The sequence below is a fragment of the Coffea arabica genome, chromosome 11e (genome assembly GCF_036785885.1).
Source record: "Coffea arabica cultivar ET-39 chromosome 11e, Coffea Arabica ET-39 HiFi, whole genome shotgun sequence".
NCBI classification, from domain to species: domain Eukaryota; kingdom Viridiplantae; phylum Streptophyta; class Magnoliopsida; order Gentianales; family Rubiaceae; genus Coffea; species Coffea arabica.
The window spans coordinates 32,085,902-32,109,949 of NC_092331.1; the positions used below are offsets into that span (position 1 = coordinate 32,085,902).

The 24,048-nt window shown below is 40.0% G+C and overlaps 19 non-coding genes across 19 annotated transcripts; all 19 read right to left on the bottom strand.

Moving 5' to 3' along the window:
• Positions 1–394: 394 nt before the first annotated feature.
• Positions 395–513, bottom strand: LOC140030453 (5S ribosomal RNA). Its single transcript, XR_011834368.1, has one exon. It is a non-coding gene; the product is annotated as a 5S ribosomal RNA (ribosomal RNA).
• A 1,135-nt stretch (positions 514–1,648) lies between these two features.
• LOC140030026 (5S ribosomal RNA) lies at positions 1,649–1,767 on the bottom strand. The gene has a single exon (XR_011833940.1). It is a non-coding gene; the product is annotated as a 5S ribosomal RNA (ribosomal RNA).
• Positions 1,768–2,902: 1,135 nt separating this feature from the next.
• On the bottom strand, positions 2,903–3,021 carry LOC140030455 (5S ribosomal RNA). Its single transcript, XR_011834370.1, has one exon. It is a non-coding gene; the product is annotated as a 5S ribosomal RNA (ribosomal RNA).
• A 1,135-nt stretch (positions 3,022–4,156) lies between these two features.
• Positions 4,157–4,275, bottom strand: LOC140031018 (5S ribosomal RNA). The gene has a single exon (XR_011834939.1). It is a non-coding gene; the product is annotated as a 5S ribosomal RNA (ribosomal RNA).
• A 1,135-nt stretch (positions 4,276–5,410) lies between these two features.
• On the bottom strand, positions 5,411–5,529 carry LOC140030456 (5S ribosomal RNA). The gene has a single exon (XR_011834371.1). It is a non-coding gene; the product is annotated as a 5S ribosomal RNA (ribosomal RNA).
• Positions 5,530–6,664: 1,135 nt separating this feature from the next.
• LOC140030457 (5S ribosomal RNA) lies at positions 6,665–6,783 on the bottom strand. Its single transcript, XR_011834372.1, has one exon. It is a non-coding gene; the product is annotated as a 5S ribosomal RNA (ribosomal RNA).
• A 1,135-nt stretch (positions 6,784–7,918) lies between these two features.
• LOC140030458 (5S ribosomal RNA) lies at positions 7,919–8,037 on the bottom strand. The gene has a single exon (XR_011834373.1). It is a non-coding gene; the product is annotated as a 5S ribosomal RNA (ribosomal RNA).
• Positions 8,038–9,171: 1,134 nt separating this feature from the next.
• On the bottom strand, positions 9,172–9,290 carry LOC140030459 (5S ribosomal RNA). Its single transcript, XR_011834374.1, has one exon. It is a non-coding gene; the product is annotated as a 5S ribosomal RNA (ribosomal RNA).
• Positions 9,291–10,424: 1,134 nt separating this feature from the next.
• Positions 10,425–10,543, bottom strand: LOC140030461 (5S ribosomal RNA). The gene has a single exon (XR_011834376.1). It is a non-coding gene; the product is annotated as a 5S ribosomal RNA (ribosomal RNA).
• A 1,135-nt stretch (positions 10,544–11,678) lies between these two features.
• On the bottom strand, positions 11,679–11,797 carry LOC140030027 (5S ribosomal RNA). Its single transcript, XR_011833941.1, has one exon. It is a non-coding gene; the product is annotated as a 5S ribosomal RNA (ribosomal RNA).
• Positions 11,798–12,932: 1,135 nt separating this feature from the next.
• LOC140030462 (5S ribosomal RNA) lies at positions 12,933–13,051 on the bottom strand. Its single transcript, XR_011834377.1, has one exon. It is a non-coding gene; the product is annotated as a 5S ribosomal RNA (ribosomal RNA).
• A 1,134-nt stretch (positions 13,052–14,185) lies between these two features.
• Positions 14,186–14,304, bottom strand: LOC140031225 (5S ribosomal RNA). The gene has a single exon (XR_011835146.1). It is a non-coding gene; the product is annotated as a 5S ribosomal RNA (ribosomal RNA).
• Positions 14,305–15,439: 1,135 nt separating this feature from the next.
• Positions 15,440–15,558, bottom strand: LOC140030463 (5S ribosomal RNA). The gene has a single exon (XR_011834378.1). It is a non-coding gene; the product is annotated as a 5S ribosomal RNA (ribosomal RNA).
• Positions 15,559–16,693: 1,135 nt separating this feature from the next.
• Positions 16,694–16,812, bottom strand: LOC140030464 (5S ribosomal RNA). Its single transcript, XR_011834379.1, has one exon. It is a non-coding gene; the product is annotated as a 5S ribosomal RNA (ribosomal RNA).
• Positions 16,813–17,947: 1,135 nt separating this feature from the next.
• Positions 17,948–18,066, bottom strand: LOC140030465 (5S ribosomal RNA). Its single transcript, XR_011834380.1, has one exon. It is a non-coding gene; the product is annotated as a 5S ribosomal RNA (ribosomal RNA).
• Positions 18,067–19,200: 1,134 nt separating this feature from the next.
• LOC140030028 (5S ribosomal RNA) lies at positions 19,201–19,319 on the bottom strand. Its single transcript, XR_011833942.1, has one exon. It is a non-coding gene; the product is annotated as a 5S ribosomal RNA (ribosomal RNA).
• Positions 19,320–20,454: 1,135 nt separating this feature from the next.
• Positions 20,455–20,573, bottom strand: LOC140030828 (5S ribosomal RNA). Its single transcript, XR_011834747.1, has one exon. It is a non-coding gene; the product is annotated as a 5S ribosomal RNA (ribosomal RNA).
• Positions 20,574–21,707: 1,134 nt separating this feature from the next.
• On the bottom strand, positions 21,708–21,826 carry LOC140031019 (5S ribosomal RNA). Its single transcript, XR_011834940.1, has one exon. It is a non-coding gene; the product is annotated as a 5S ribosomal RNA (ribosomal RNA).
• Positions 21,827–22,961: 1,135 nt separating this feature from the next.
• On the bottom strand, positions 22,962–23,080 carry LOC140032153 (5S ribosomal RNA). The gene has a single exon (XR_011836078.1). It is a non-coding gene; the product is annotated as a 5S ribosomal RNA (ribosomal RNA).
• Between the last annotated feature and the right edge of the window lie 968 nt (positions 23,081–24,048).

Consider the following 24,048-nt stretch of genomic DNA (forward strand, 5'->3'; position numbering starts at 1 on the left):
ACTCGTAAACGGGTCATATCGGGTCATATCAGGTCACCACGGGTTGACCCGAAATCGACCGGTTTTCTTTTCGGGTTCATCGGGTCCAACCGGATTCTGACCCGAATTCCCGAAACCTCAACCCAAACCCATTAATTTCGTGTTAGGCTCGTATCGTGTTTTCAGGTCGTGTCGAAAATTGCCACCCCTAGTTGCGGTGATACATTTGCGCCGACAAATTTGAGCGACGATCCGGGCTTTGATCGAGCCGTACCGTTCCTGATTTGTCTCGCGCCTTCAGACCCGCCTTCATGCTTCGACAAGAAGCAAAATATAAAGCAATCGTTCCGACGGAGCTAAATTACTACAGGATAAAGAACGAATAGGAAATTTGGATTTCGAAACAAAAAAGAGAGGGGTGCAACACGAGGACTTCCCAGGGGGTCACCCATCCTAGTACCACTCTCGCCCAAGCACGCTTAACTTCGGAGTTCTGATGGGATCCGGTGCATTAGTGCTGGTATGGTCGCACCCGCCATGTTCCTTTCGCTTTATTCTTTTAAACTACCCCGTCCTGCGAAGCAGTGTGGCTTTTCTAGACCGAAATTCATTTTAAGCGTCAATTCAAGCATTTTCCTCTTATCCTTTTATTTATTTACTTTATTTTTCTTTTTGTTATTGATTTGCACCCTGTTTTTTTCCCTAATCCCGCAACTCTAAATTATCATGAAATCAATCCTTCACGCTTGCAGTCAGGGGTGGCAATTCGGGTCCAAATCAGGTTGGCGGGTCGGGTTCGGGTCAACAGACCCGCCAGAAAATCTGTTGACCCGAACCCCGACCCGCCAACCCGTGACGGGTCAGGTATGCTGACCCGAACCCGAAGATTTCAGGTTTACGGGGCGGCGGGTCGACCCGAAATGACCCGAAACTTAATTTTAATTTATTAATTTATCACTGTAATTTCTAATAAAATCAATTTCTCACAAAACTAATTACATAATCAAGTAATAAAAATTTAAATAAATGATTCCAAATCAAATCTAAAATAAATTAAACACCGTAAAAGTGTTTTATCCCAAGCAAAATATAAAATAAATTAAAACAATATAAAAGTGAAAAATAATATAATATATTATTTGTCCAAGTATAATAATTTCAACTTCACACAAATTAAATAAATTCGTTTAGGATTAAGTAATTAATGCCTTTGAAAAAAAGAATAACTTAGTTTAGTTAGATAAAATTATTTTTATGTTTATTAAATTATTTTTAACTCGTAAACGGGTCATATCGGGTCATATCAGGTCACCACGGGTTGACCCGAAATCGACCGGTTATCTTTTCGGGTTCATCGGGTCCAACCCGATTCTGACCCGAATTCCCGAAACCTCAACCCAAACCCATTAATTTCGTGTTAGGCTCGTGTCGTGTTTTCAGGTCGTGTCGAAAATTGCCACCCCTAGTTGCGGTGATACATTTGCGCCGACAAATTTGAGCGACGATCCGGGCTTTGATCGAGCCGTACCGTTCCTGATTTGTCTCGCGCCTTCAGACCCGCCTTCATGCTTCGACAAGAAGCAAAATATAAAGCAATCGTTCCGACGGAGCTAAATTACTACAGGATAAAGAACGAATAGGAAATTTGGATTTCGAAACAAAAAAGAGAGGGGTGCAACACGAGGACTTCCCAGGGGGTCACCCATCCTAGTACTACTCTCGCCCAAGCACGCTTAACTTCGGAGTTCTGATGGGATCCGGTGCATTAGTGCTGGTATGGTCGCACCAGCCATGTTCCTTTCGCTTTATTCTTTTAAACTACCCCGTCCTGCGAAGCAGTGTGGCTTTTCTTGACCGAAATTCATTTTAAGCGTCAATTCAAGCATTTTCCTCTTATCCTTTTATTTATTTACTTTATTTTTCTCTTTGTTATTGATTTGCACCCTGTTTTTTTCCCTCATCCCGCAACTCTAAATTATCATGAAATCAATCCTTCACGCTTGCAGTCAGGGGTGGCAATTCGGGTCCAAATCAGGTTGGCGGGTCGGGTTCGGGTCAACAGACCCGCCAGAAAATCTGTTGACCCGAACCCCGACCCGCCAACCCGTGACGGGTCAGGTATGCTGACCCGAACCCGAAGATTTCAGGTTTACGGGGCGGCGGGTCGACCCGAAATGACCCGAAACTTAATTTTAATTTATTAATTTATCACTGTAATTTCTAATAAAATCAATTTCTCACAAAACTAATTACATAATCAAGTAATAAAAATTTAAATAAATGATTCCAAATCAAATCTAAAATAAATTAAACACCGTAAAAGTGTTTTATCCCAAGCAAAATATAAAATAAATTAAAACAATATAAAAGTGAAAAATAATATAATATATTATTTGTCCAAGTATAATAATTTCAACTTCACACAAATTAAATAAATTCGTTTAGGATTAAGTAATTAATGCCTTTGAAAAAAAGAATAACTTAGTTTAGTTAGATAAAATTATTTTTATGTTTATTAAATTATTTTTAACTCGTAAACGGGTCATATCGGGTCATATCAGGTCACCACGGGTTGACCCGAAATCGACCGGTTTTCTTTTCGGGTTCATCGGGTCCAACCGGATTCTGACCCGAATTCCCGAAACCTCAACCCAAACCCATTAATTTCGTGTTAGGCTCGTATCGTGTTTTCAGGTCGTGTCGAAAATTGCCACCCCTAGTTGCGGTGATACATTTGCGCCGACAAATTTGAGCGACGATCCGGGCTTTGATCGAGCCGTACCGTTCCTGATTTGTCTCGCGCCTTCAGACCCGCCTTCATGCTTCGACAAGAAGCAAAATATAAAGCAATCGTTCCGACGGAGCTAAATTACTACAGGATAAAGAACGAATAGGAAATTTGGATTTCGAAACAAAAAAGAGAGGGGTGCAACACGAGGACTTCCCAGGGGGTCACCCATCCTAGTACCACTCTCGCCCAAGCACGCTTAACTTCGGAGTTCTGATGGGATCCGGTGCATTAGTGCTGGTATGGTCGCACCCGCCATGTTCCTTTCGCTTTATTCTTTTAAACTACCCCGTCCTGCGAAGCAGTGTGGCTTTTCTAGACCGAAATTCATTTTAAGCGTCAATTCAAGCATTTTCCTCTTATCCTTTTATTTATTTACTTTATTTTTCTTTTTGTTATTGATTTGCACCCTGTTTTTTTCCCTCATCCCGCAACTCTAAATTATCATGAAATCAATCCTTCACGCTTGCAGTCAGGGGTGGCAATTCGGGTCCAAATCAGGTTGGCGGGTCGGGTTCGGGTCAACAGACCCGCCAGAAAATCTGTTGACCCGAACCCCGACCCGCCAACCCGTGACGGGTCAGGTATGCTGACCCGAACCCGAAGATTTCAGGTTTACGGGGCGGCGGGTCGACCCGAAATGACCCGAAACTTAATTTTAATTTATTAATTTATCACTGTAATTTCTAATAAAATCAATTTCTCACAAAACTAATTACATAATCAAGTAATAAAAATTTAAATAAATGATTCCAAATCAAATCTAAAATAAATTAAACACCGTAAAAGTGTTTTATCCCAAGCAAAATATAAAATAAATTAAAACAATATAAAAGTGAAAAATAATATAATATATTATTTGTCCAAGTATAATAATTTCAACTTCACACAAATTAAATAAATTCGTTTAGGATTAAGTAATTAATGCCTTTGAAAAAAAGAATAACTTAGTTTAGTTAGATAAAATTATTTTTATGTTTATTAAATTATTTTTAACTCGTAAACGGGTCATATCGGGTCATATCAGGTCACCACGGGTTGACCCGAAATCGACCGGTTATCTTTTCGGGTTCATCGGGTCCAACCCGATTCTGACCCGAATTCCCGAAACCTCAACCCAAACCCATTAATTTCGTGTTAGGCTCGTGTCGTGTTTTCAGGTCGTGTCGAAAATTGCCACCCCTAGTTGCGGTGATACATTTGCGCCGACAAATTTGAGCGACGATCCGGGCTTTGATCGAGCCGTACCGTTCCTGATTTGTCTCGCGCCTTCAGACCCGCCTTCATGCTTCGACAAGAAGCAAAATATAAAGCAATCGTTCCGACGGAGCTAAATTACTACAGGATAAAGAACGAATAGGAAATTTGGATTTCGAAACAAAAAAGAGAGGGGTGCAACACGAGGACTTCCCAGGGGGTCACCCATCCTAGTACCACTCTCGCCCAAGCACGCTTAACTTCGGAGTTCTGATGGGATCCGGTGCATTAGTGCTGGTATGGTCGCACCAGCCATGTTCCTTTCGCTTTATTCTTTTAAACTACCCCGTCCTGCGAAGCAGTGTGGCTTTTCTTGACCGAAATTCATTTTAAGCGTCAATTCAAGCATTTTCCTCTTATCCTTTTATTTATTTACTTTATTTTTCTCTTTGTTATTGATTTGCACCCTGTTTTTTTCCCTCATCCCGCAACTCTAAATTATCATGAAATCAATCCTTCACGCTTGCAGTCAGGGGTGGCAATTCGGGTCCAAATCAGGTTGGCGGGTCGGGTTCGGGTCAACAGACCCGCCAGAAAATCTGTTGACCCGAACCCCGACCCGCCAACCCGTGACGGGTCAGGTATGCTGACCCGAACCCGAAGATTTCAGGTTTACGGGGCGGCGGGTCGACCCGAAATGACCCGAAACTTAATTTTAATTTATTAATTTATCACTGTAATTTCTAATAAAATCAATTTCTCACAAAACTAATTACATAATCAAGTAATAAAAATTTAAATAAATGATTCCAAATCAAATCTAAAATAAATTAAACACCGTAAAAGTGTTTTATCCCAAGCAAAATATAAAATAAATTAAAACAATATAAAAGTGAAAAATAATATAATATATTATTTGTCCAAGTATAATAATTTCAACTTCACACAAATTAAATAAATTCGTTTAGGATTAAGTAATTAATGCCTTTGAAAAAAAGAATAACTTAGTTTAGTTAGATAAAATTATTTTTATGTTTATTAAATTATTTTTAACTCGTAAACGGGTCATATCGGGTCATATCAGGTCACCACGGGTTGACCCGAAATCGACCGGTTTTCTTTTCGGGTTCATCGGGTCCAACCGGATTCTGACCCGAATTCCCGAAACCTCAACCCAAACCCATTAATTTCGTGTTAGGCTCGTATCGTGTTTTCAGGTCGTGTCGAAAATTGCCACCCCTAGTTGCGGTGATACATTTGCGCCGACAAATTTGAGCGACGATCCGGGCTTTGATCGAGCCGTACCGTTCCTGATTTGTCTCGCGCCTTCAGACCCGCCTTCATGCTTCGACAAGAAGCAAAATATAAAGCAATCGTTCCGACGGAGCTAAATTACTACAGGATAAAGAACGAATAGGAAATTTGGATTTCGAAACAAAAAAGAGAGGGGTGCAACACGAGGACTTCCCAGGGGGTCACCCATCCTAGTACCACTCTCGCCCAAGCACGCTTAACTTCGGAGTTCTGATGGGATCCGGTGCATTAGTGCTGGTATGGTCGCACCCGCCATGTTCCTTTCGCTTTATTCTTTTAAACTACCCCGTCCTGCGAAGCAGTGTGGCTTTTCTAGACCGAAATTCATTTTAAGCGTCAATTCAAGCATTTTCCTCTTATCCTTTTATTTATTTACTTTATTTTTCTCTTTGTTATTGATTTGCACCCTGTTTTTTTCCCTCATCCCGCAACTCTAAATTATCATGAAATCAATCCTTCACGCTTGCAGTCAGGGGTGGCAATTCGGGTCCAAATCAGGTTGGCGGGTCGGGTTCGGGTCAACAGACCCGCCAGAAAATCTGTTGACCCGAACCCCGACCCGCCAACCCGTGACGGGTCAGGTATGCTGACCCGAACCCGAAGATTTCAGGTTTACGGGGCGGCGGGTCGACCCGAAATGACCCGAAACTTAATTTTAATTTATTAATTTATCACTGTAATTTCTAATAAAATCAATTTCTCACAAAACTAATTACATAATCAAGTAATAAAAATTTAAATAAATGATTCCAAATCAAATCTAAAATAAATTAAACACCGTAAAAGTGTTTTATCCCAAGCAAAATATAAAATAAATTAAAACAATATAAAAGTGAAAAATAATATAATATATTATTTGTCCAAGTATAATAATTTCAACTTCACACAAATTAAATAAATTCGTTTAGGATTAAGTAATTAATGCCTTTGAAAAAAAGAATAACTTAGTTTAGTTAGATAAAATTATTTTTATGTTTATTAAATTATTTTTAACTCGTAAACGGGTCATATCGGGTCATATCAGGTCACCACGGGTTGACCCGAAATCGACCGGTTATCTTTTCGGGTTCATCGGGTCCAACCCGATTCTGACCCGAATTCCCGAAACCTCAACCCAAACCCATTAATTTCGTGTTAGGCTCGTGTCGTGTTTTCAGGTCGTGTCGAAAATTGCCACCCCTAGTTGCGGTGATACATTTGCGCCGACAAATTTGAGCGACGATCCGGGCTTTGATCGAGCCGTACCGTTCCTGATTTGTCTCGCGCCTTCAGACCCGCCTTCATGCTTCGACAAGAAGCAAAATATAAAGCAATCGTTCCGACGGAGCTAAATTACTACAGGATAAAGAACGAATAGGAAATTTGGATTTCGAAACAAAAAAGAGAGGGGTGCAACACGAGGACTTCCCAGGGGGTCACCCATCCTAGTACCACTCTCGCCCAAGCACGCTTAACTTCGGAGTTCTGATGGGATCCGGTGCATTAGTGCTGGTATGGTCGCACCCGCCATGTTCCTTTCGCTTTATTCTTTTAAACTACCCCGTCCTGCGAAGCAGTGTGGCTTTTCTAGACCGAAATTCATTTTAAGCGTCAATTCAAGCATTTTCCTCTTATCCTTTTATTTATTTACTTTATTTTTCTTTTTGTTATTGATTTGCACCCTGTTTTTTTCCCTAATCCCGCAACTCTAAATTATCATGAAATCAATCCTTCACGCTTGCAGTCAGGGGTGGCAATTCGGGTCCAAATCAGGTTGGCGGGTCGGGTTCGGGTCAACAGACCCGCCAGAAAATCTGTTGACCCGAACCCCGACCCGCCAACCCGTGACGGGTCAGGTATGCTGACCCGAACCCGAAGATTTCAGGTTTACGGGGCGGCGGGTCGACCCGAAATGACCCGAAACTTAATTTTAATTTATTAATTTATCACTGTAATTTCTAATAAAATCAATTTCTCACAAAACTAATTACATAATCAAGTAATAAAAATTTAAATAAATGATTCCAAATCAAATTTAAAATAAATTAAACACCGTAAAAGTGTTTTATCCCAAGCAAAATATAAAATAAATTAAAACAATATAAAAGTGAAAAATAATATAATATATTATTTGTCCAAGTATAATAATTTCAACTTCACACAAATTAAATAAATTCGTTTAGGATTAAGTAATTAATGCCTTTGAAAAAAAGAATAACTTAGTTTAGTTAGATAAAATTATTTTTATGTTTATTAAATTATTTTTAACTCGTAAACGGGTCATATCGGGTCATATCAGGTCACCACGGGTTGACCCGAAATCGACCGGTTTTCTTTTCGGGTTCATCGGGTCCAACCGGATTCTGACCCGAATTCCCGAAACCTCAACCCAAACCCATTAATTTCGTGTTAGGCTCGTATCGTGTTTTCAGGTCGTGTCGAAAATTGCCACCCCTAGTTGCGGTGATACATTTGCGCCGACAAATTTGAGCGACGATCCGGGCTTTGATCGAGCCGTACCGTTCCTGATTTGTCTCGCGCCTTCAGACCCGCCTTCATGCTTCGACAAGAAGCAAAATATAAAGCAATCGTTCCGACGGAGCTAAATTACTGCAGGATAAAGAACGAATAGGAAATTTGGATTTCGAAACAAAAAAGAGAGGGGTGCAACACGAGGACTTCCCAGGGGGTCACCCATCCTAGTACCACTCTCGCCCAAGCACGCTTAACTTCGGAGTTCTGATGGGATCCGGTGCATTAGTGCTGGTATGGTCGCACCCGCCATGTTCCTTTCGCTTTATTCTTTTAAACTACCCCGTCCTGCGAAGCAGTGTGGCTTTTCTAGACCGAAATTCATTTTAAGCGTCAATTCAAGCATTTTCCTCTTATCCTTTTATTTATTTACTTTATTTTTTTTTTGTTATTGATTTGCACCCTGTTTTTTTCCCTCATCCCGCAACTCTAAATTATCATGAAATCAATCCTTCACGCTTGCAGTCAGGGGTGGCAATTCGGGTCCAAATCAGGTTGGCGGGTCGGGTTCGGGTCAACAGACCCGCCAGAAAATCTGTTGACCCGAACCCCGACCCGCCAACCCGTGACGGGTCAGGTATGCTGACCCGAACCCGAAGATTTCAGGTTTACGGGGCGGCGGGTCGACCCGAAATGACCCGAAACTTAATTTTAATTTATTAATTTATCACTGTAATTTCTAATAAAATCAATTTCTCACAAAACTAATTACATAATCAAGTAATAAAAATTTAAATAAATGATTCCAAATCAAATCTAAAATAAATTAAACACCGTAAAAGTGTTTTATCCCAAGCAAAATATAAAATAAATTAAAACAATATAAAAGTGAAAAATAATATAATATATTATTTGTCCAAGTATAATAATTTCAACTTCACACAAATTAAATAAATTCGTTTAGGATTAAGTAATTAATGCCTTTGAAAAAAAGAATAACTTAGTTTAGTTAGATAAAATTATTTTTATGTTTATTAAATTATTTTTAACTCGTAAACGGGTCATATCGGGTCATATCAGGTCACCACGGGTTGACCCGAAATCGACCGGTTATCTTTTCGGGTTCATCGGGTCCAACCCGATTCTGACCCGAATTCCCGAAACCTCAACCCAAACCCATTAATTTCGTGTTAGGCTCGTGTCGTGTTTTCAGGTCGTGTCGAAAATTGCCACCCCTAGTTGCGGTGATACATTTGCGCCGACAAATTTGAGCGACGATCCGGGCTTTGATCGAGCCGTACCGTTCCTGATTTGTCTCGCGCCTTCAGACCCGCCTTCATGCTTCGACAAGAAGCAAAATATAAAGCAATCGTTCCGACGGAGCTAAATTACTACAGGATAAAGAACGAATAGGAAATTTGGATTTCGAAACAAAAAAGAGAGGGGTGCAACACGAGGACTTCCCAGGGGGTCACCCATCCTAGTACCACTCTCGCCCAAGCACGCTTAACTTCGGAGTTCTGATGGGATCCGGTGCATTAGTGCTGGTATGGTCGCACCCGCCATGTTCCTTTCGCTTTATTCTTTTAAACTACCCCGTCCTGCGAAGCAGTGTGGCTTTTCTAGACCGAAATTCATTTTAAGCGTCAATTCAAGCATTTTCCTCTTATCCTTTTATTTATTTACTTTATTTTTTTTTTGTTATTGATTTGCACCCTGTTTTTTTCCCTCATCCCGCAACTCTAAATTATCATGAAATCAATCCTTCACGCTTGCAGTCAGGGGTGGCAATTCGGGTCCAAATCAGGTTGGCGGGTCGGGTTCGGGTCAACAGACCCGCCAGAAAATCTGTTGACCCGAACCCCGACCCGCCAACCCGTGACGGGTCAGGTATGCTGACCCGAACCCGAAGATTTCAGGTTTACGGGGCGGCGGGTCGACCCGAAATGACCCGAAACTTAATTTTAATTTATTAATTTATCACTGTAATTTCTAATAAAATCAATTTCTCACAAAACTAATTACATAATCAAGTAATAAAAATTTAAATAAATGATTCCAAATCAAATCTAAAATAAATTAAACACCGTAAAAGTGTTTTATCCCAAGCAAAATATAAAATAAATTAAAACAATATAAAAGTGAAAAATAATATAATATATTATTTGTCCAAGTATAATAATTTCAACTTCACACAAATTAAATAAATTCGTTTAGGATTAAGTAATTAATGCCTTTGAAAAAAAGAATAACTTAGTTTAGTTAGATAAAATTATTTTTATGTTTATTAAATTATTTTTAACTCGTAAACGGGTCATATCGGGTCATATCAGGTCACCACGGGTTGACCCGAAATCGACCGGTTTTCTTTTCGGGTTCATCGGGTCCAACCGGATTCTGACCCGAATTCCCGAAACCTCAACCCAAACCCATTAATTTCGTGTTAGGCTCGTATCGTGTTTTCAGGTCGTGTCGAAAATTGCCACCCCTAGTTGCGGTGATACATTTGCGCCGACAAATTTGAGCGACGATCCGGGCTTTGATCGAGCCGTACCGTTCCTGATTTGTCTCGCGCCTTCAGACCCGCCTTCATGCTTCGACAAGAAGCAAAATATAAAGCAATCGTTCCGACGGAGCTAAATTACTACAGGATAAAGAACGAATAGGAAATTTGGATTTCGAAACAAAAAAGAGAGGGGTGCAACACGAGGACTTCCCAGGGGGTCACCCATCCTAGTACCACTCTCGCCCAAGCACGCTTAACTTCGGAGTTCTGATGGGATCCGGTGCATTAGTGCTGGTATGGTCGCACCCGCCATGTTCCTTTCGCTTTATTCTTTTAAACTACCCCGTCCTGCGAAGCAGTGTGGCTTTTCTAGACCGAAATTCATTTTAAGCGTCAATTCAAGCATTTTCCTCTTATCCTTTTATTTATTTACTTTATTTTTCTTTTTGTTATTGATTTGCACCCTGTTTTTTTCCCTAATCCCGCAACTCTAAATTATCATGAAATCAATCCTTCACGCTTGCAGTCAGGGGTGGCAATTCGGGTCCAAATCAGGTTGGCGGGTCGGGTTCGGGTCAACAGACCCGCCAGAAAATCTGTTGACCCGAACCCCGACCCGCCAACCCGTGACGGGTCAGGTATGCTGACCCGAACCCGAAGATTTCAGGTTTACGGGGCGGCGGGTCGACCCGAAATGACCCGAAACTTAATTTTAATTTATTAATTTATCACTGTAATTTCTAATAAAATCAATTTCTCACAAAACTAATTACATAATCAAGTAATAAAAATTTAAATAAATGATTCCAAATCAAATCTAAAATAAATTAAACACCGTAAAAGTGTTTTATCCCAAGCAAAATATAAAATAAATTAAAACAATATAAAAGTGAAAAATAATATAATATATTATTTGTCCAAGTATAATAATTTCAACTTCACACAAATTAAATAAATTCGTTTAGGATTAAGTAATTAATGCCTTTGAAAAAAAGAATAACTTAGTTTAGTTAGATAAAATTATTTTTATGTTTATTAAATTATTTTTAACTCGTAAACGGGTCATATCGGGTCATATCAGGTCACCACGGGTTGACCCGAAATCGACCGGTTATCTTTTCGGGTTCATCGGGTCCAACCCGATTCTGACCCGAATTCCCGAAACCTCAACCCAAACCCATTAATTTCGTGTTAGGCTCGTGTCGTGTTTTCAGGTCGTGTCGAAAATTGCCACCCCTAGTTGCGGTGATACATTTGCGCCGACAAATTTGAGCGACGATCCGGGCTTTGATCGAGCCGTACCGTTCCTGATTTGTCTCGCGCCTTCAGACCCGCCTTCATGCTTCGACAAGAAGCAAAATATAAAGCAATCGTTCCGACGGAGCTAAATTACTACAGGATAAAGAACGAATAGGAAATTTGGATTTCGAAACAAAAAAGAGAGGGGTGCAACACGAGGACTTCCCAGGGGGTCACCCATCCTAGTACTACTCTCGCCCAAGCACGCTTAACTTCGGAGTTCTGATGGGATCCGGTGCATTAGTGCTGGTATGGTCGCACCAGCCATGTTCCTTTCGCTTTATTCTTTTAAACTACCCCGTCCTGCGAAGCAGTGTGGCTTTTCTTGACCGAAATTCATTTTAAGCGTCAATTCAAGCATTTTCCTCTTATCCTTTTATTTATTTACTTTATTTTTCTCTTTGTTATTGATTTGCACCCTGTTTTTTTCCCTCATCCCGCAACTCTAAATTATCATGAAATCAATCCTTCACGCTTGCAGTCAGGGGTGGCAATTCGGGTCCAAATCAGGTTGGCGGGTCGGGTTCGGGTCAACAGACCCGCCAGAAAATCTGTTGACCCGAACCCCGACCCGCCAACCCGTGACGGGTCAGGTATGCTGACCCGAACCCGAAGATTTCAGGTTTACGGGGCGGCGGGTCGACCCGAAATGACCCGAAACTTAATTTTAATTTATTAATTTATCACTGTAATTTCTAATAAAATCAATTTCTCACAAAACTAATTACATAATCAAGTAATAAAAATTTAAATAAATGATTCCAAATCAAATCTAAAATAAATTAAACACCGTAAAAGTGTTTTATCCCAAGCAAAATATAAAATAAATTAAAACAATATAAAAGTGAAAAATAATATAATATATTATTTGTCCAAGTATAATAATTTCAACTTCACACAAATTAAATAAATTCGTTTAGGATTAAGTAATTAATGCCTTTGAAAAAAAGAATAACTTAGTTTAGTTAGATAAAATTATTTTTATGTTTATTAAATTATTTTTAACTCGTAAACGGGTCATATCGGGTCATATCAGGTCACCACGGGTTGACCCGAAATCGACCGGTTTTCTTTTCGGGTTCATCGGGTCCAACCGGATTCTGACCCGAATTCCCGAAACCTCAACCCAAACCCATTAATTTCGTGTTAGGCTCGTATCGTGTTTTCAGGTCGTGTCGAAAATTGCCACCCCTAGTTGCGGTGATACATTTGCGCCGACAAATTTGAGCGACGATCCGGGCTTTGATCGAGCCGTACCGTTCCTGATTTGTCTCGCGCCTTCAGACCCGCCTTCATGCTTCGACAAGAAGCAAAATATAAAGCAATCGTTCCGACGGAGCTAAATTACTACAGGATAAAGAACGAATAGGAAATTTGGATTTCGAAACAAAAAAGAGAGGGGTGCAACACGAGGACTTCCCAGGGGGTCACCCATCCTAGTACCACTCTCGCCCAAGCACGCTTAACTTCGGAGTTCTGATGGGATCCGGTGCATTAGTGCTGGTATGGTCGCACCCGCCATGTTCCTTTCGCTTTATTCTTTTAAACTACCCCGTCCTGCGAAGCAGTGTGGCTTTTCTAGACCGAAATTCATTTTAAGCGTCAATTCAAGCATTTTACTCTTATCCTTTTATTTATATACTTTATTTTTCTTTTTGTTATTGATTTGCACCCTGTTTTTTTCCCTCATCCCGCAACTCTAAATTATCATGAAATCAATCCTTCACGCTTGCAGTCAGGGGTGGCAATTCGGGTCCAAATCAGGTTGGCGGGTCGGGTTCGGGTCAACAGACCCGCCAGAAAATCTGTTGACCCGAACCCCGACCCGCCAACCCGTGACGGGTCAGGTATGCTGACCCGAACCCGAAGATTTCAGGTTTACGGGGCGGCGGGTCGACCCGAAATGACCCGAAACTTAATTTTAATTTATTAATTTATCACTGTAATTTCTAATAAAATCAATTTCTCACAAAACTAATTACATAATCAAGTAATAAAAATTTAAATAAATGATTCCAAATCAAATCTAAAATAAATTAAACACCGTAAAAGTGTTTTATCCCAAGCAAAATATAAAATAAATTAAAACAATATAAAAGTGAAAAATAATATAATATATTATTTGTCCAAGTATAATAATTTCAACTTCACACAAATTAAATAAATTCGTTTAGGATTAAGTAATTAATGCCTTTGAAAAAAAGAATAACTTAGTTTAGTTAGATAAAATTATTTTTATGTTTATTAAATTATTTTTAACTCGTAAACGGGTCATATCGGGTCATATCAGGTCACCACGGGTTGACCCGAAATCGACCGGTTATCTTTTCGGGTTCATCGGGTCCAACCCGATTCTGACCCGAATTCCCGAAACCTCAACCCAAACCCATTAATTTCGTGTTAGGCTCGTGTCGTGTTTTCAGGTCGTGTCGAAAATTGCCACCCCTAGTTGCGGTGATACATTTGCGCCGACAAATTTGAGCGACGATCCGGGCTTTGATCGAGCCGTACCGTTCCTGATTTGTCTCGCGCCTTCAGACCCGCCTTCATGCTTCGACAAGAAGCAAAATATAAAGCAATCGTTCCGACGGAGCTAAATTACTACAGGATAAAGAACGAATAGGAAATTTGGATTTCGAAACAAAAAAGAGAGGGTGCAACACGAGGACTTCCCAGGGGGTCACCCATCCTAGTACCACTCTCGCCCAAGCACGCTTAACTTCGGAGTTCTGATGGGATCCGGTGCATTAGTGCTGGTATGGTCGCACCAGCCATGTTCCTTTCGCTTTATTCTTTTAAACTACCCCGTCCTGCGAAGCAGTGTGGCTTTTCTTGACCGAAATTCATTTTAAGCGTCAATTCAAGCATTTTCCTCTTATCCTTTTATTTATTTACTTTATTTTTCTCTTTGTTATTGATTTGCACCCTGTTTTTTTCCCTCATCCCGCAACTCTAAATTATCATGAAATCAATCCTTCACGCTTGCAGTCAGGGGTGGCAATTCGGGTCCAAATCAGGTTGGCGGGTCGGGTTCGGGTCAACAGACCCGCCAGAAAATCTGTTGACCCGAACCCCGACCCGCCAACCCGTGACGGGTCAGGTATGCTGACCCGAACCCGAAGATTTCAGGTTTACGGGGCGGCGGGTCGACCCGAAATGACCCGAAACTTAATTTTAATTTATTAATTTATCACTGTAATTTCTAATAAAATCAATTTCTCACAAAACTAATTACATAATCAAGTAATAAAAATTTAAATAAATGATTCCAAATCAAATCTAAAATAAATTAAACACCGTAAAAGTGTTTTATCCCAAGCAAAATATAAAATAAATTAAAACAATATAAAAGTGAAAAATAATATAATATATTATTTGTCCAAGTATAATAATTTCAACTTCACACAAATTAAATAAATTCGTTTAGGATTAAGTAATTAATGCCTTTGAAAAAAAGAATAACTTAGTTTAGTTAGATAAAATTATTTTTATGTTTATTAAATTATTTTTAACTCGTAAACGGGTCATATCGGGTCATATCAGGTCACCACGGGTTGACCCGAAATCGACCGGTTATCTTTTCGGGTTCATCGGGTCCAACCGGATTCTGACCCGAATTCCCGAAACCTCAACCCAAACCCATTAATTTCGTGTTAGGCTCGTATCGTGTTTTCAGGTCGTGTCGAAAATTGCCACCCCTAGTTGCGGTGATACATTTGCGCCGACAAATTTGAGCGACGATCCGGGCTTTGATCGAGCCGTACCGTTCCTGATTTGTCTCGCGCCTTCAGACCTGCCTTCATGCTTCGACAAGAAGCAAAATATAAATCAATCGTTCCGACGGAGCTAAATTACTACAGGATAAAGAACGAATAGGAAATTTGGATTTCGAAACAAAAAAGAGAGGGGTGCAACACGAGGACTTCCCAGGGGGTCACCCATCCTAGTACCACTCTCGCCCAAGCACGCTTAACTTCGGAGTTCTGATGGGATCCGGTGCATTAGTGCTGGTATGGTCGCACCCGCCATGTTCCTTTCGCTTTATTCTTTTAAACTACCCCGTCCTGCGAAGCAGTGTGGCTTTTCTAGACCGAAATTCATTTTAAGCGTCAATTCAAGCATTTTCCTCTTATCCTTTTATTTATTTACTTTATTTTTCTCTTTGTTATTGATTTGCACCCTGTTTTTTTCCCTCATCCCGCAACTCTAAATTATCATGAAATCAATCCTTCACGCTTGCAGTCAGGGGTGGCAATTCGGGTCCAAATCAGGTTGGCGGGTCGGGTTCGGGTCAACAGACCCGCCAGAAAATCTGTTGACCCGAACCCCGACCCGCCAACCCGTGACGGGTCAGGTATGCTGACCCGAACCCGAAGATTTCAGGTTTACGGGGCGGCGGGTCGACCCGAAATGACCCGAAACTTAATTTTAATTTATTAATTTATCACTGTAATTTCTAATAAAATCAATTTCTCACAAAACTAATTACATAATCAAGTAATAAAAATTTAAATAAATGATTCCAAATCAAATCTAAAATAAATTAAACACCGTAAAAGTGTTTTATCCCAAGCAAAATATAAAATAAATTAAAACAATATAAAAGTGAAAAATAATATAATATATTATTTGTCCAAGTATAATAATTTCAACTTCACACAAATTAAATAAATTCGTTTAGGATTAAGTAATTAATGCCTTTGAAAAAAAGAATAACTTAGTTTAGTTAGATAAAATTATTTTTATGTTTATTAAATTATTTTTAACTCGTAAACGGGTCATATCGGGTCATATCAGGTCACCACGGGTTGACCCGAAATCGACCGGTTATCTTTTCGGGTTCATCGGGTCCAACCCGATTCTGACCCGAATTCCCGAAACCTCAACCCAAACCCATTAATTTCGTGTTAGGCTCGTGTCGTGTTTTCAGGTCGTGTCGAAAATTGCCACCCCTAGTTGCGGTGATACATTTGCGCCGACAAATTTGAGCGACGATCCGGGCTTTGATCGAGCCGTACCGTTCCTGATTTGTCTCGCGCCTTCAGACCCGCCTTCATGCTTCGACAAGAAGCAAAATATAAAGCAATCGTTCCGACGGAGCTAAATTACTACAGGATAAAGAACGAATAGGAAATTTGGATTTCGAAACAAAAAAGAGAGGGGTGCAACACGAGGACTTCCCAGGGGGTCACCCATCCTAGTACCACTCTCGCCCAAGCACGCTTAACTTCGGAGTTCTGATGGGATCCGGTGCATTAGTGCTGGTATGGTCGCACCCGCCATGTTCCTTTCGCTTTATTCTTTTAAACTACCCCGTCCTGCGAAGCAGTGTGGCTTTTCTAGACCGAAATTCATTTTAAGCGTCAATTCAAGCATTTTCCTCTTATCCTTTTATTTATTTACTTTATTTTTCTTTTTGTTATTGATTTGCACCCTGTTTTTTTCCCTAATCCCGCAACTCTAAATTATCATGAAATCAATCCTTCACGCTTGCAGTCAGGGGTGGCAATTCGGGTCCAAATCAGGTTGGCGGGTCGGGTTCGGGTCAACAGACCCGCCAGAAAATCTGTTGACCCGAACCCCGACCCGCCAACCCGTGACGGGTCAGGTATGCTGACCCGAACCCGAAGATTTCAGGTTTACGGGGCGGCGGGTCGACCCGAAATGACCCGAAACTTAATTTTAATTTATTAATTTATCACTGTAATTTCTAATAAAATCAATTTCTCACAAAACTAATTACATAATCAAGTAATAAAAATTTAAATAAATGATTCCAAATCAAATTTAAAATAAATTAAACACCGTAAAAGTGTTTTATCCCAAGCAAAATATAAAATAAATTAAAACAATATAAAAGTGAAAAATAATATAATATATTATTTGTCCAAGTATAATAATTTCAACTTCACACAAATTAAATAAATTCGTTTAGGATTAAGTAATTAATGCCTTTGAAAAAAAGAATAACTTAGTTTAGTTAGATAAAATTATTTTTATGTTTATTAAATTATTTTTAACTCGTAAACGGGTCATATCGGGTCATATCAGGTCACCACGGGTTGACCCGAAATCGACCGGTTTTCTTTTCGGGTTCATCGGGTCCAACCGGATTCTGACCCGAATTCCCGAAACCTCAACCCAAACCCATTAATTTCGTGTTAGGCTCGTATCGTGTTTTCAGGTCGTGTCGAAAATTGCCACCCCTAGTTGCGGTGATACATTTGCGCCGACAAATTTGAGCGACGATCCGGGCTTTGATCGAGCCGTACCGTTCCTGATTTGTCTCGCGCCTTCAGACCCGCCTTCATGCTTCGACAAGAAGCAAAATATAAAGCAATCGTTCCGACGGAGCTAAATTACTGCAGGATAAAGAACGAATAGGAAATTTGGATTTCGAAACAAAAAAGAGAGGGGTGCAACACGAGGACTTCCCAGGGGGTCACCCATCCTAGTACCACTCTCGCCCAAGCACGCTTAACTTCGGAGTTCTGATGGGATCCGGTGCATTAGTGCTGGTATGGTCGCACCCGCCATGTTCCTTTCGCTTTATTCTTTTAAACTACCCCGTCCTGCGAAGCAGTGTGGCTTTTCTAGACCGAAATTCATTTTAAGCGTCAATTCAAGCATTTTCCTCTTATCCTTTTATTTATTTACTTTATTTTTTTTTTGTTATTGATTTGCACCCTGTTTTTTTCCCTCATCCCGCAACTCTAAATTATCATGAAATCAATCCTTCACGCTTGCAGTCAGGGGTGGCAATTCGGGTCCAAATCAGGTTGGCGGGTCGGGTTCGGGTCAACAGACCCGCCAGAAAATCTGTTGACCCGAACCCCGACCCGCCAACCCGTGACGGGTCAGGTATGCTGACCCGAACCCGAAGATTTCAGGTTTACGGGGCGGCGGGTCGACCCGAAATGACCCGAAACTTAATTTTAATTTATTAATTTATCACTGTAATTTCTAATAAAATCAATTTCTCACAAAACTAATTACATAATCAAGTAATAAAAATTTAAATAAATGATTCCAAATCAAATCTAAAATAAATTAAACACCGTAAAAGTGTTTTATCCCAAGCAAAATATAAAATAAATTAAAACAATATAAAAGTGAAAAATAATATAATATATTATTTGTCCAAGTATAATAATTTCAACTTCACACAAATTAAATAAATTCGTTTAGGATTAAGTAATTAATGCCTTTGAAAAAAAGAATAACTTAGTTTAGTTAGATAAAATTATTTTTATGTTTATTAAATTATTTTTAACTCGTAAACGGGTCATATCGGGTCATATCAGGTCACCACGGGTTGACCCGAAATCGACCGGTTATCTTTTCGGGTTCATCGGGTCCAACCCGATTCTGACCCGAATTCCCGAAACCTCAACCCAAACCCATTAATTTCGTGTTAGTCTCGTGTCGTGTTTTCAGGTCGTGTCGAAAATTACCACCCCTAGTTGCGGTGATACATTTGCGCCGACAAATTTGAGCGACGATCCGGGCTTTGATCGAGCCGTACCGTTCCTGATTTGTCTCGCGCCTTCAGACCCGCCTTCATGCTTCGACAAGAAGCAAAATATAAAGCAATCGTTCCGACGGAGCTAAATTACTACAGGATAAAGAACGAATAGGAAATTTGGATTTCGAAACAAAAAAGAGAGGGGTGCAACACGAGGACTTCCCAGGGGGTCACCCATCCTAGTACTACTCTCGCCCAAGCACGCTTAACTTCGGAGTTCTGATGGGATCCGGTGCATTAGTGCTGGTATGGTCGCACCAGCCATGTTCCTTTCGCTTTATTCTTTTAAACTACCCCGTCCTGCGAAGCAGTGTGGCTGTTCTTGACCGAAATTCATTTTAAGCGTCAATTCAAGCATTTTCCTCTTATCCTTTTATTTACTTACTTTATTTTTCTCTTTGTTATTGATTTGCACCCTGTTTTTTTCCCTCATCCCGCAACTCTAAATTATCATGAAATCAATCCTTCACGCTTGCAGTCAGGGGTGGCAATTCGGGTCCAAATCAGGTTGGCGGGTCGGGTTCGGGTCAACAGACCCGCCAGAAAATCTGTTGACCCGAACCCCGACCCGCCAACCCGTGACGGGTCAGGTATGCTGACCCGAACCCGAAGATTTCAGGTTTACGGGGCGGCGGGTCGACCCGAAATGACCCGAAACTTAATTTTAATTTATTAATTTATCACTGTAATTTCTAATAAAATCAATTTCTCACAAAACTAATTACAGAATCAAGTAATAAAAATTTAAATAAATGATTCCAAATCAAATCTAAAATAAATTAAACACCGTAAAAGTGTTTTATCCCAAGCAAAATATAAAATAAATTAAAACAATATAAAAGTGAAAAATAATATAATATATTATTTGTCCAAGTATAATAATTTCAACTTCACGCAAATTAAATAAATTCGTTTAGGATTAAGTAATTAATGCCTTTGAAAAAAAGAATAACTTAGTTTAGTTAGATAAAATTATTTTTATGTTTATTAAATTATTTTTAACTCGTAAACGGGTCATATCGGGTCATATCAGGTCACCACGGGTTGACCCGAAATCGACCGGTTTTCTTTTCGGGTTCATCGGGTCCAACCCGATTCTGACCCGAATTCCCGAAACCTCAACCCAAACCCATTAATTTCGTGTTAGGCTCGTGTCGTGTTTTCAGGTCGTGTCGAAAATTGCCACCCCTAGTTGCGGTGATACATTTGCGCCGACAAATTTGAGCGACGATCCGGGCTTTGATCGAGCCGTACCGTTCCTGATTTGTCTCGCGCCTTCAGACCCGCCTTCATGCTTCGACAAGAAGCAAAATATAAAGCAATCGTTCCGACGGAGCTAAATTACTACAGGATAAAGAACGAATAGGAAATTTGGATTTCGAAACAAAAAAGAGAGGGGTGCAACACGAGGACTTCCCAGGGGGTCACCCATCCTAGTACCACTCTCGCCCAAGCACGCTTAACTTCGGAGTTCTGATGGGATCCGGTGCATTAGCGCTGGTATGGTCGCACCCGCCATGTTCCTTTCGCTTTATTCTTTTAAACTACCCCGTCCTGCGAAGCAGTGTGGCTTTTCTAGACCGAAATTCATTTTAAGCGTCAATTCAAGCATTTTCCTCTTATCCTTTTATTTATTTACTTTATTTTTTTTTTGTTATTGATTTGCACCCTGTTTTTTTCCCTCATCCCGCAACTCTAAATTATCATGAAATCAATCCTTCACGCTTGCAGTCAGGGGTGGCAATTCGGGTCCAAATCAGGTTGGCGGGTCGGGTTCGGGTCAACAGACCCGCCAGAAAATCTGTTGACCCGAACCCCGACCCGCCAACCCGTGACGGGTCAGGTATGCTGACCCGAACCCGAAGATTTCAGGTTTACGGGGCGGCGGGTCGACCCGAAATGACCCGAAACTTAATTTTAATTTATTAATTTATCACTGTAATTTCTAATAAAATCAATTTCTCACAAAACTAATTACATAATCAAGTAATAAAAATTTAAATAAATGATTCCAAATCAAATCTAAAATAAATTAAACACCGTAAAAGTGTTTTATCCCAAGCAAAATATAAAATAAATTAAAACAATATAAAAGTGAAAAATAATATAATATATTATTTGTCCAAGTATAATAATTTAAACTTCACACAAATTAAATAAATTCGTTTAGGATTAAGTAATTAATGCCTTTGAAAAAAAGAATAACTTAGTTTAGTTAGATAAAATTATTGTTATGTTTATTAAATTATTTTTAACTCGTAAACGGGTCATATCGGGTCATATCAGGTCACCACGGGTTGACCCGAAATCGACCGGTTTTCTTTTCGGGTTCATCGGGTCCAACCGGATTCTGACCCGAATTCCCGAAACCTCAACCCAAACCCATTAATTTCGTGTTAGGCTCGTGTCGTGTTTTCAGGTCGTGTCGAAAATTGCCACCCCTAGTTGCGGTGATACATTTGCGCCGACAAATTTGAGCGACGATCCGGGCTTTGATCGAGCCGTACCGTTCCTGATTTGTCTCGCGCCTTCAGATCCTCCTTCACGCTTCGACAAGAAGCAAAATATTAAGCAATCGTTCCGACGGAGCTAAATTACTACAGGATAAAGAACGAATAGGAAATTTGGATTTCGAAACAAAAAAGAGAGGGGTGCAACACGAGGACTTCCCAGGGGGTCACCCATCCTAGTACCACTCTCGCCCAAGCACGCTTAACTTCGGAGTTCTGATGGGATCCGGTGCATTAGTGCTGGTATGGTCGCACCAGCCATGTTCCTTTCGCTTTATTCTTTTAAACTACCCCGTCCTGCGAAGCAGTGTGGCTTTTCTTGACCGAAATTCATTTTAAGCGTCAATTCAAGCATTTTCCTCTTATCCTTTTATTTATTTACTTTATTTTTCTCTTTGTTATTGATTTGCACCCTGTTTTTTTCCCTCATCCCGCAACTCTAAATTATCATGAAATCAATCCTTCACGCTTGCAGTCAGGGGTGGCAATTCGGGTCCAAATCAGGTTGGCGGGTCGGGTTCGGGTCAACAGACCCGCCAGAAAATCTGTTGACCCGAACCCCGACCCGCCAACCCGTGACGGGTCAGGTATGCTGACCCGAACCCGAAGATTTCAGGTTTACGGGGCGGCGGGTCGACCCGAAATGACCCGAAACTTAATTTTAATTTATTAATTTATCACTGTAATTTCTAATAAAATCAATTTCTCACAAAACTAATTACATAATCAAGTAATAAAAATTTAAATAAATGATTCCAAATCAAATCTAAAATAAATTAAACACCGTAAAAGTGTTTTATCCCAAGCAAAATATAAAATAAATTAAAACAATATAAAAGTGAAAAATAATATAATATATTATTTGTCCAAGTATAATAATTTCAACTTCACACAAATTAAATAAATTCGTTTAGGATTAAGTAATTAATGCCTTTGAAAAAAAGAATAACTTAGTTTAGTTAGATAAAATTATTTTTATGTTTATTAAATTATTTTTAACTCGTAAACGGGTCATATCGGGTCATATCAGGTCACCACGGGTTGACCCGAAATCGACCGGTTTTCTTTTCGGGTTCATCGGGTCCAACCCGATTCTGACCCGAATTCCCGAAATCTCAACCCAAACCCATTAATTTCGTGTTAGGCTCGTGTCGTGTTTTCAGGTCGTGTCGAAAATTGCCACCCCTAGTTGCGGTGATACATTTGCGCCGACAAATTTGAGCGACGATCCGGGCTTTGATCGAGCCGTACCGTTCCTGATTTGTCTCGCGCCTTCAGACCCGCCTTCATGCTTCGACAAGAAGCAAAATATAAAGCAATCGTTCCGACGGAGCTAAATTACTACAGGATAAAGAACGAATAGGAAATTTGGATTTCGAAACAAAAAAGAGAGGGGTGCAACACGAGGACTTCCCAGGGGGTCACCCATCCTAGTACTACTCTCGCCCAAGCACGCTTAACTTCGGAGTTCTGATGGGATCCGGTGCATTAGTGCTGGTATGATCGCACCCGCCATGTTCCTTTCGCTTTATTCTTTTAAACTACCCCGTCCTGCGAAGCAGTGTGGCTTTTCTAGACCGAAATTCATTTTAAGCGTCAATTCAAGCATTTTCCTCTTATCCTTTTATTTATTTACTTTATTTTTCTTTTTGTTATTGATTTGCACCCTGTTTTTTTCCCTCATCCCGCAACTCTAAATTATCATGAAATCAATCCTTCACGCTTGCAGTCAGGGGTGGCAATTCGGGTCCAAATCAGGTTGGCGGGTCGGGTTCGGGTCAACAGACCCGCCAGAAAATCTGTTGACCCGAACCCCGACCCGCCAACCCGTGACGGGTCAGGTATGCTGACCCGAACCCGAAGATTTCAGGTTTACGGGGCGGCGGGTCGACCCGAAATGACCCGAAACTTAATTTTAATTTATTAATTTATCACTGTAATTTCTAATAAAATCAATTTCTCACAAAACTAATTACATAATCAAGTAATAAAAATTTAAATAAATGATTCCAAATCAAATCTAAAATAAATTAAACACCGTAAAAGTGTTTTATCCCAAGCAAAATATAAAATAAATTAAAACAATATAAAAGTGAAAAATAATATAATATATTATTTGTCCAAGTATAATAATTTCAACTTCACACAAATTAAATAAATTCGTTTAGGATTAAGTAATTAATGCCTTTGAAAAAAAGAATAACTTAGTTTAGTTAGATAAAATTATTTTTATGTTTATTAAATTATTTTTAACTCGTAAACGGGTCATATCGGGTCATATCAGGTCACCACGGGTTGACCCGAAATCGACCGGTTTTCTTTTCGGGTTCATCGGGTCCAACCGGATTCTGACCCGAATTCCCGAAACCTCAACCCAAACCCATTAATTTCGTGTTAGGCTCGTGTCGTGTTTTCAGGTCGTGTCGAAAATTGCCACCCCTAGTTGCGGTGATACATTTGCGCCGACAAATTTGAGCGA